This window comes from Charadrius vociferus, unplaced genomic scaffold (assembly GCF_000708025.1).
Source record: "Charadrius vociferus isolate BGI_N301 unplaced genomic scaffold, ASM70802v2 scaffold428, whole genome shotgun sequence".
Lineage (NCBI taxonomy): Eukaryota > Metazoa > Chordata > Aves > Charadriiformes > Charadriidae > Charadrius > Charadrius vociferus.
The window spans coordinates 204870-215364 of record NW_009649712.1 but is presented as its reverse complement, the minus strand read 5'-3'; the positions used below and the strand labels follow the sequence as shown (position 1 = coordinate 215364).

The 10495-nt window shown below is 47.3% G+C and overlaps 1 protein-coding gene across 1 annotated transcript in view; it reads right to left on the bottom strand.

Moving 5' to 3' along the window:
* Positions 1-10495, bottom strand: part of JAG2 (jagged 2) — a 92970-nt gene that overhangs the window by 71316 nt on the left and 11159 nt on the right. The window lies entirely within an intron of this gene.

Genomic DNA, 10495 nt, shown 5'->3' with positions numbered 1-10495 from the left:
GGAGCGCGGGGGGTGGGTGCACCCCTGGCCGTGGAGGAGCATATGGAGTACATGCATCCATGCTCATGTAGGATTACACAGAGTGTATGCACATACAGGCGTGGAAGAGCACGTGTGTGAGCACAGGCAGTCACAGAGAAGGTCTTGGGGTGGGAGCACCCCAGCAATGTAGGAACATGCATAGTTCATGTGCCCACAGCTGTGGAGGAGTGGGCAAGGTGGGGGCACCCACAGCTGTGCAGGAGTGGGCAGGGTGGGATCACCTACAGCTGTGGAGGAGCGGGCAGGGTGGCAGCACACACAGCTGTGGAGGAGTGTGCACTCACAGTCATGGTGGCTTGTGCTCGTTGGGAGTGCCCACAGCCATGTAGGAGCACACACGGTGCATGTAAATGTAGCTGTGGAGGAGAACATTGGGTGGAATGATCCATAGGTGTGGAAGAGCATGCATGGGGCAAGCACCCACAGCTGTGGAGGACTGTATGGGGTAGGTGCACCCATGGCCGTAGAGAAACGCAGAGGGTGGGGAGCACCCACAGCCCCGCAGGAACATGTGGGGTGCATGCACCCACAGCTGTGGAGGAACGCATGGGATGTGTGCACCTGCACTCACGTAGAAGCACAAAGGGTGCAAGCACCCACAGTCATATAAGAGTTCACGCAGGATTGCTTATAGAGTGCTCTCAGTGATGTGTGTGGCACAGGGAGCAGATGGCCAAGTGGTGGGATCATGTCCTCCTCCAGTGGTGGCTCAAGCAACTATGAGAGTAACTGAGCAGAGATTTCTCCTTTAGTTTAAGCACCCTGTGATTTTGATCCCTGCTGACAACTATGAAAGCTATACATCCAGACAACTGCATGCTATGGATACGCTATCAAAGCCCGGATCCACGTTTAGGACCTAAGTTTTCCTTCTGTTTCTCTCCCTCCCCCCTCTCCCCTTTTTAACTCTTTGGTACTGCTCATCCACCGGAGTGGACAATTGGAGAACAAACAGCTCAGAAATCAAAGGGCTGTCATGTTCCCCTGCGTGGAAAACCTTTCACAGAGCCTCCCCCTGCCTTTTCAGTGCCCCGGCTGCCTCCCGTCCCTCCAGCAGCCAGCCGGCACGCAGCTCCTCTGCTATTCCTGGCCAACGTGCAGCTGCAGCTACTCTCCTAGGCTGACACAGCAGCAGCTGCTATTTTTGTGCCAGCTGGCTAGCCGCTCTCCAAAATCCTCTTGTCCGCCCCGCTCCCCTTGCTTTCCTGCTTCCCCACCTACAGACCTGCTTCTCCTTCCCCACCCACGTCTCCCACTCGCCCCAGTCTGCTCCCGTTTCCTACCTCCCCTGCCCCCCCCGCCACCCCCCCCCCCCCCCCCCGCCACTGTCCTGAGCCTACCCCTCTGCTGTCCCGATTCACCTCGCTTGCTCCCCAGGAAGCATCCTCTACTTTCCCTCTCATCCCTCCGTGAGCTCAAACAGCAGCTCTCTGAAGTGGAGCGGTGAATATTGCTTTTAATTATTTTATGTGTCCTCTCTTTGAAACTGTGCCTCCCAACATAGCTGCGCTCAAGCATATTTTTTTTTGGTTAAGATAACCTCTGGTATAACCACCTTTAGAAGGCGGCAAAGGGAAAGGAGGGGGAGCTGAGGGAGGGCCAGGACCTTGGTTTGAGGCGTTCTTTTAAAGTCACTACTTTTTGCTAATCAGAAACTTTGCTGGGCCCCTACCCTTGCCCAGCTGTGTGCTTCCGAATAGACAGGCAAATGCGCTTTAGTTTTTAAATTACTTATTCTGGTGGCTGAAGGGAAGGAGTTTCTTAGCCTAGCTTTCTGCCTAACGATTATTTTGCGGTGGATGGCAGCCAAAATATTTTGCAAGACAGGTATTTTGTTTGCGTGTATCATCATAAACAAACGTAAAACCTCATAATCTACATTCAGCATTATGCGGTCAATACGCCTGTGGAGGAAGACATATATTTTTATCACCAAGCTAAGCAAATGTAATACAGAAGAAAGATGATCCAGTAGTTACAGCATATGCTCAGTCTCTACAGAGCCAAGCTCAGTTACCTGCTGTATCACAGAATTTCTTTGTTACCTTGAGCATGCTGCATGCTCTTTTTGTGCTTTGGTTTCACCTTTGTGAATATTCTACGGTGCTCAAAAACTCTGGTGCCATTAAAAAATGCCTTTTCTCGCTGTAACCTGACTTCACAGGAGCAGAGTGGGGAGGTGCGGCTATTTCCAGGCATCCTCTCTGCTCAGGGATATTTTTGTTTTATTCTTCTTGGTGCTGCAGCCCCATTTTCAGCCTGAACTCCTTAGTTCTCTCACTGTGGTGGTTATTATTTCTCGAGTGCCATGGACATTCACTCTTTTCTTCTGCAGGTATGCAAAGTTGTTTCATTATAGTTATGCACAGATAGTGACGGTTTTCAGGAAATGTGGCGTAAATATTTCTTAACATATGAACTCTGAGTTTTTAAAAAAGATCTGGAGGTGAATGCTGAGTAAGGCTAAGAGGAGCTGTCCTTTGCAGCTTGGACAACCCATGTCAGACGGTCCCTGCAGGACCAGCCCTGAAGGGGCACAGTCTAGCCTCCTGTGTTAGTTCCTGCCTTCCCGCGGGGGCTGCCTCCCACTAGCATTTGTGGGGGGAGTTAGAGTTAGATAAGATGAAAAGCAAAAAGTCCTGTGCAACCCTTGGGGTGCCTTGGGACTTCCAACAGGCCAGCGAACTCTTCTGCATCCAGGGTTGCAGTGGCAGGACTCACCCCCCTCCTGCTCCAGCATTTCCCGGGCTCCGGACCCCTGCCGCATGACAGCTCATGAGACCGGGCTTCCCCGGCTCTGAGCAAGCACGCTGGAGGCGGCCGGCTCCATAACTCATTCCCAATCAGCTGTGCTCTCCAAGACCCGGTCGGTGCCCTGGCTGCCAAGTGTAACGTGTCTCCTCTTACACCCACACCTGCAGCCCAGCTTGCTGTCACCCAACCCGACGGCTTTCCCGGCCCTACTGCATCTGGCTGCGTCCTGCGCCGGCAGCCGTCCTTTTCCCGACGAGTGAGGCCGGGACCTTTCCTTCCCTGCTGCGGGGTCATCCTCCCCTCGCCTTCACTAGAGAAGGGTCCCTGTGCCTTTGCGTTGAGCCGTGGGACCGTCTGTGCAGCCCCGGGCAGGCAGGCACCTGCCTGCTGCTCAGGGGAAGTCGATATAAATTCCCCTATGCTGAGCACAAGCTTTGAGGTGCTCTTCTTTCACCCCCTCCCTGCCAAAACAAGGGCTGTCAAGATCCAGATAAAAAACCCGCCATAAATATCCTCCTATTGCTGCTCCCTCGCTTTTTCCTGCTGCTGCTCCTTCTCTTTTCTCCAGCAACCCCGGCTGAGGGTAGCAAGTGGGAGGGGGGGCTGTGCATGAGAGTGGGGTGGAAATAGGGCAGAGGAAGCTCATGCTTGACTTTAAGCGGGGTTTGAGCTTGCAGTCAGCAGTTATTCATCCTGCACAAGGGACGCGACTGGAGAACATCGGTCCCTCTGGCAGGGGAGGGACGCGCTCACCGCTGGTCTCATGCAGGGTGGAGTGCCGACATCCCGCACCTCCTCATTCCCAGCCCTCTGGGCCAGGATTTTTGCTTTTGCGCTCTGTCTGCGCTCTTGTGCTAAGTTTATGCCGGCATGCAAATCCTTTGCAAGTATGCTCCTTAAATCATTTGCATAAAATATCCCCAGAGGTTCATAGCAGCTAGGAAGGGTCAGGGTTTATCCGTTTGTCTTAGAGACGGCAGAGGTATAGGGATGTCATTTGTCAGTGTGCGTGTGGATATGGATGTGGACATATATCACATTTATCCAGGCCAGAATGCGTCCGCTTGGGAAAGTTAAAGGCAAGAAGATCATTTTGGATGTTGTCCATCTGAAACTTGGCAGGGTAGGAGTTAACCCTCCCTTTCTGGCCAGAAAGGCTACAGCTGCCTGTCCTGAGAGCAAGGCATTGCAGGACAGAACCAGCTGTGAAGAATTAACTTCTCGCCTTCCTCCTCCATGAGAAGCCTTGTGGGCCAGGGCTAAGCATATGAATGGAGAAGGCTGCTCAGGAAGAGAGCTAGAGGGTAACCAGAGGAGAAGGATTGTTCTTTCTCTCTTCTTTGTGGAACTTGGCCAGAGCAAGGTATTTTGAGCTTTGCTGTGGACTTGGCAGGGTAAAGACATGTCTCTTCTCCCTTGACTTTGACTGAAGAGTCCTGTTGGATTTGCATGGCTTATGTAATGTCTTTAACGAGTGTGTACATGCATGTGCATGTTCTGCATGGAAGCAAAGCAGAGTTGAACTGCAAGGATGTTGTTTTTAAATATCTTCCAATGTAAGACCTGGGAGTGGTTTCTCTTAGTTAGAATTGAGCTGCTAGCACAGCCCAAGAGAAGACCAAGCAGAGAAGGCACAAGGTAGTGCTTGTATCTGTTTTCCTTCCTGACTACTACTAGGAAAGTAAAGATATGCTTGATGGAAGTTGTGCCAGGAAAGAAGCTGAGATCTTGGCACCACCCTTTCCCATTTCAGTGGTTGCCCAGCTCTGAGCTGGCGCTGATCTCTGCAGGCTCCAGAGCAGAAAGAAGGTGGTTTCCTATGGGTTCAACTTTGCTTCCTGGCATGCTTTCTGCTTTTGGGACCTGGGCTTCTGCCAGCAGAAGCGTATGCTGGGTCTGGCATGAGAAGTCAATTGGTCTCCATTTATGCAGCTTGATAATAAAGGCCAGCAATATTAGTAAAATGAAGGAGATCTACTGAACACGGTCTTTGAGAGTTCCTCCCAGCTGATCACCTCCCATTTTTCAAAGCCCTGCTTAAAATGTTAACACTTGTGTTGAGGGTAGAGGTGTTAACTGGTCATTTGGGGGGAAAAAAAAATTAGAAAACCAGCTCAGCTGATCTGACTTCTGAGACTCAATCCACCCCCTTGAAAGTGAATTTCTTGCTCTCCTGGTGACTTATCTTCTTTGTGGATGTTCACAAGACAACCCATCTGAGAAGCCCTTTCAGAGCTGACTGAACCATGCTGTATCCACTGTCCACAGCCGCCCTTTGCTCTTCAGGTTCATTGCAGTCACCCTCAAAGAAAGCTCTACCTATGATTTTCCTGGTGTATGAATCACAGAAAATAAGGTCAGAAGGGGTATCCAGAGATAGGTTATCACATTCCACAAAGAAGGACAAGCAGTGCCTCCTTCTTGCATAACAGATGGGCATCTGACTTTTTCTTAAAAAACATGCCCAGATAGAAATTTCTTAGCTGTGATAACCTGTTCTAGTGGTTAACCATCAGAAAACATATGCTACTGCCTTCCTGCACTTTGATCCCACTTCTTGACCTGTTTGCAGCAGATGTGGAGCACAGCATATTCTCTTCCTTTCTGCTGCTGCCATTTATGTATTTGAAGACTATGGCTGTGCCTCCCTCTGATGTCTCTTCTTTACAATGAAAAAAAAATCCAGTATTTTTCTGGTCTTATGTGATTGTAGACTGTATTTTCTAGACCCTTGGTCATTTTTGTGGTCCTACGGTAGTCTCTCTGCCATTGTGCCTTAATTTTCTTAAAATCCAGTGCCCCGAATTGGACACAGAGTTCTGGTGAGATCTTAGGAGCCCTGGATGAAGTGGGAGGACTATATCATAGATGAGGCAGAAGTCACTCCTTGCTATATGTACAACCATGATGCTGGTTTTAATGTTCCTTTTCTTTCTTTCTTCCTTGCAACAGCATGATGTTGTTGACTTAAGTTTGGTTTGCCCTCTACTGAGCAGCATTTTACCCTTGGAGCTTTAGATCGTGTTTTCTAGTTATGAGAATGTGATGCAAGTGTCAAAATCCCTAATAAAGGGTAGGTTTGTTGCATCTACTAGTTCTTGCTGCCCCAATAATAGGAAAAATATTCGGGTGATTTAACACATTTGTGTTAGCTGTTAGTCACTTCTTTGTTATTTTCCAGATGTTTATAGAACATTTCTGTATTTGTTCCAGTCTTCTGACACCTTGCTGGTTCTCTGTGGGGTCTCAGAGAGCTGCTAACAGCCGTGAGATTGCTTCAACAAGCAGCTTCAGCGCACAATATTTAATCCAGGTAAGTGTTCTTCACTTATTCTTTCTTCTTTCTAGACTGAGTTCTTTCTCTGTCATCCATGACACCGTGCAAGTGGTCTTTTTACTGAAAGCTGGAGTAAAAAAGGCAGGTACTTCCACTGTTTTCACATCACACATTGCTATCTTTCCTTCCCTGTTGTATGGCCTTCATGTCCCTGCTAATGTATTTTATGTTTTCTTAACGTCCTGTTGATCCTGTATTTCTTTTTACATCTTGAGTTTTCTGGTTTGGTCCCTACATCTTCACCCTATGTGTTTAAATTCACATGCAAGCGAATCTGTCTTCCATTTTCTGAATGCACTCTTTCTTGCATTAGAGGTCAATGAAGTGGTCATGATTTAAGTAAATCACCCATCTCTTAAAACAGTTGCTTTCCCTTTTCTGCTGAGATTGTTTGAATAGATGTCCTTACCATTGTTTCTTTAAGGTGCTGCCAACTTTCCTGAATTCTCTTTTCTCTGAGACTTGTTTCTCATGATTATCGGTTCTATGAGGTTTTTGAAATATAGTTTCTGGAAGTCCATTGTATTTATTTTGCTGTTCTCCTTCCTTCCTTTCTTTCGACTTGTGAACTGTGTTGTTTCATGGTCATTCTCACCCAAGCTGCATTCCTCTTGCATGTTATAAGCGGTTCCTTCTCTTTGGGTAGAGTCAAATTCAGTTCTCATTTTGATTATGTATCAAGGTTTTAATCTCCTCCTATTTATTCCTTGTGCTGTTTGCATTATTTCATCAGGTGATTCATTTTCCTCTTCAGCATCCCTCCAATGATTTTCTTATGAGTAATGGTATTTCCCCTAGTTTATAACACCTCTGCCCAAGTACTTGATGCTTGTATTTACCCATTCGCTTTCGAAACCAGTCCTTGAGGATCCTAGTTAGATTAATGCAGCAGGTCAGGGCATAGAGATGCTCTTCCTGCCTTGTGAGTTGAATGCTAGTTCTGATCACCAGTTCTTTTTCTTGGAACATTCATTCAGTTTCAAGCAAGTCAAAACCATCCTGGTGATACCACCTGCACAGCTGTGCATTCATTTCTAGGAAAAGAGTTATAAGTAGCTGATGCCACTCGTGACCAAAAAATAGCTAGTGCTTTATTCATGGAAGGAATTTTCCCTTCCTCCTTTCATGCATGAACTGGTCTGACCAATGCTAAGGAAACCCACTCTGGATATGTTGATTCTAGCCAACTGCCAACATGTCAGATCTCTAATTCCCATGGAAAATTCATAGAGAAGTTATCCAAGCTGCAGTTAGAAGTCTGTCTAATTGAAACCCAATCTGGATTCAGCCTAAGCCACTGACATCTGGGATAATCTGCTGTCAATGGATGGAGGCCCGACAGCCCTCTCCTGCGTCTGGAGACGCAGGAGCTGTTGTTGACCAGGAGGTGCTGTTGTCATGCCAAGAGGAGATGGCAGAGTTCAGGAAAATGTAATAAAATATCCACATCTGTGGAGGGGACATATTCAATAAGTAGGAAGGAAAGCAGAAATGTATCTATGCGATGAATTGTTAAGGTGCAGTGGATTGAGGTATCAGACATACGTACATAGATATTATTCCATCTTCTTTGTTTGAAAGCATCCTACTCGTCAGCAGTGGAGTATGGTTCACGCCTTCCTCTCTGAAATTAGGCTCTCGCACAGCAGCATCCTCAGCTGATACTGTCCACTATTTCTGGTCACCTGGAAAACCTACTCACTGCTGGAGGAGAAGGGATTGCTTTTTATTAGGGTCTTCCGCCATGTAGGGACCACTGTAACACAATGTACTTGAAAGTAAAGCAGTCAGACCTAAGGAAATGAAGATTTGTAGGTGGCACTGCTGAACACCACACTGGTGATGTCCCAGTCTAAGCATCATGCCAGTGCAGCCTCACCAGCGGAGATGCGCCCGAGAAGGACTTCCAGTGCAAAGGTCCAGTAATATACTTACACAATGACACTGATTTTAAAAAAAGCAACCAAAAAACCCAATAGCTATGACATTCCTCTAGATTTTTTTCCCAGTTACTAATGCATTTCTTTGAATGACTGCTTGATGCATAGTTTGATCTGATGTGCATGTTCATGCAATATTTCTTCTCCCTCACTGGCACCTCCAGCCCCTTATATTTTGATAAATAAAGTCGGATCTCTTTCTAAAAAATTCTCTCTTTGGGCTTATGTATAGCTGAGGTTGTCGGAGAAGTGATAATTCACATCAGAGCTTGAACTAAAATACTTGTGCCCCCTCATCTCCATTTACATTGGGATCTTGGTCAGTCTTTGACCCTTCTTCCAGCCGGTGCCTTCCAGCGCTTTCTGTAAGGAGGCAATGGGCAGGAGCAGACCTTACACTTGCAGAAGACAGCTCAATTCATTTGAGATAAGTGACTCAGAGCCAGGACCATGCCATCCATTGTGCTGGATCAGAGTCACATTCACAATTCATCTGTTTATGCCATGATTAACCATTCAAATAAAATTTTTATCACTCCTAGTTAAAAGCAGACATAAATGAGAGCTTCCTCTTCTGAACGAGAGACCTTGCTCCGAAAAAGAATTCCTTCTTCCTGGAGGCAGGCAAAATAACCAAGAGGGGCAACAGATGATTCATCTACCAGCACTCTCCCATCAAAAACTGTAGCTAAAACAAGATTACTAAGAAGAAGAGTGCTATTAAAGGAGGAAGCTGCTGCTGTAATTTTGTTAAGGAACATGAGATTATTTAAAAGCCTTTTTAAAAGTGTGTTTGTTCCGGGAGAGGAGGGGTGAGGGAGGATTTTAGAGGAAGGGAGAAGGGAGAGAGATTATTAGTCTTTCTTGCCTATAAAGATTCATGCTGCTTTCTTTGCCCTAGCCAGCAAGGGTAACGATTTCAGGAGCTGTTATAAACCATTATTCCAGCCCTAATGAATAGGACACAACCTGCACCTTAGCTTTGTGGAGGCTGAAAGCGTGGCGAAAAAAAAGGTTGTGGGGCGTAGAGGATTTGGTGCGCTGTGCTGCACATAATTGCAGGTTAAGGTTTTTTTTTTTTCCAGCCTATGTTTTTGTTCCTGGCCATGATGATCCCCGGCATACTCACACAGCAGCAGTCTCACATTGTTCGGTGTTGCTTTATACTCTGAAAGCCACGAACAAGCAAGGCTCAAAGCGTGTGCCTCGCTTCGCTCGCCGATAGCCAGTTTTGCACCCACTTAGCCCACGAAGCAGCATTGAAGCAGGTAGTTAAACAGGTTGCCACTGCTTTCAGCAGGCTCCGCTGTATCTTAATCACAGAGAATTACACAGCACATACGTGTTCGTGCAATGACCCTGGAGGAAGCGGTGCAGGGACCTACAGGGTAGAATCCCAGAGCTGTGGGGAGCCGGGATTTGGGTGAGTCTGCCGGGATGGATCCGGCGCTGGCTGCAGACCTGAGCTGGAGGACTGCTGCTGGATTTGGTCTGCTGCCGGTGCGCTGGGTCCCCCGTGGAGCTGGGCTGGCACAGCTGTCCCTGGGATCGAGGGCAGAGGCTTCGCCTGGAAAGTTGGAGATCCCATTTTGCTTCTGGAAGTAGCTTCTTCACATACCAGCTGGATGTATTATAGGTGTTACTGGGAGAGATAGAAAGAGGATTTGTGCCCTGCAGACACCGGTCACTGGCCAGGAGTTACACATGGGCGCTCCAAATGTGATTCTGCCTAGAAAAAGCTGAGGGACTGAAGGGATCCATTAAACCAGATGCTTAAGTCGTACAAAAAGCATTTTGTGTACAGTGTCAACTCACAGTCAGCGCTGTGCATTTTGATCAGATTTTTCAAGGTCAGATGGAAACTTGATGGTGATCCTGTCTGACCTCAGCTGGTTTTCAGGCTTTCACTCCATTTGCTGTTATTAAGAGAGGCGGTGCAGTAAGGCTGCCGGAGTTGGGCTCAGTGAAGGCCACTCACTGGGCAGGATTTGGCCCAGAGGTTGTGTAACAAACTGAGAAAGCACTGCTGAGCAGCAGAGAAAAACCCCTCGGACCCGGTATAGTTGGTGTCTGCATTTCTCCCAGACAAAGGATGAGTGCTCTGGAGTGGAGCAGATACCTGTTCATTAACCATGTCTTGAAGTTGCATTGCTATCGTAAATTAATGGTATGTTTTAAAGGCAGAGCTCCACTGAGCAGAATGTTATAAAACTTTGGCTTTGTAATATGGTGGGATGGTGGGGTTTGGGGGAACTGTGGCAGTTCTGGACTTCAAAAAGAGAAATGTTACATGAAGGAGCTTGGAAGTTGAGAGAGGTTCCAGTAATGAACAATTCTGCATAAAAAGATTGAGTTCAAGCTGCAAAAACCATGTCCAGGATGTGGCTTGTTTTCTGTAGTTAATCCCTTCTAAATATTTAAG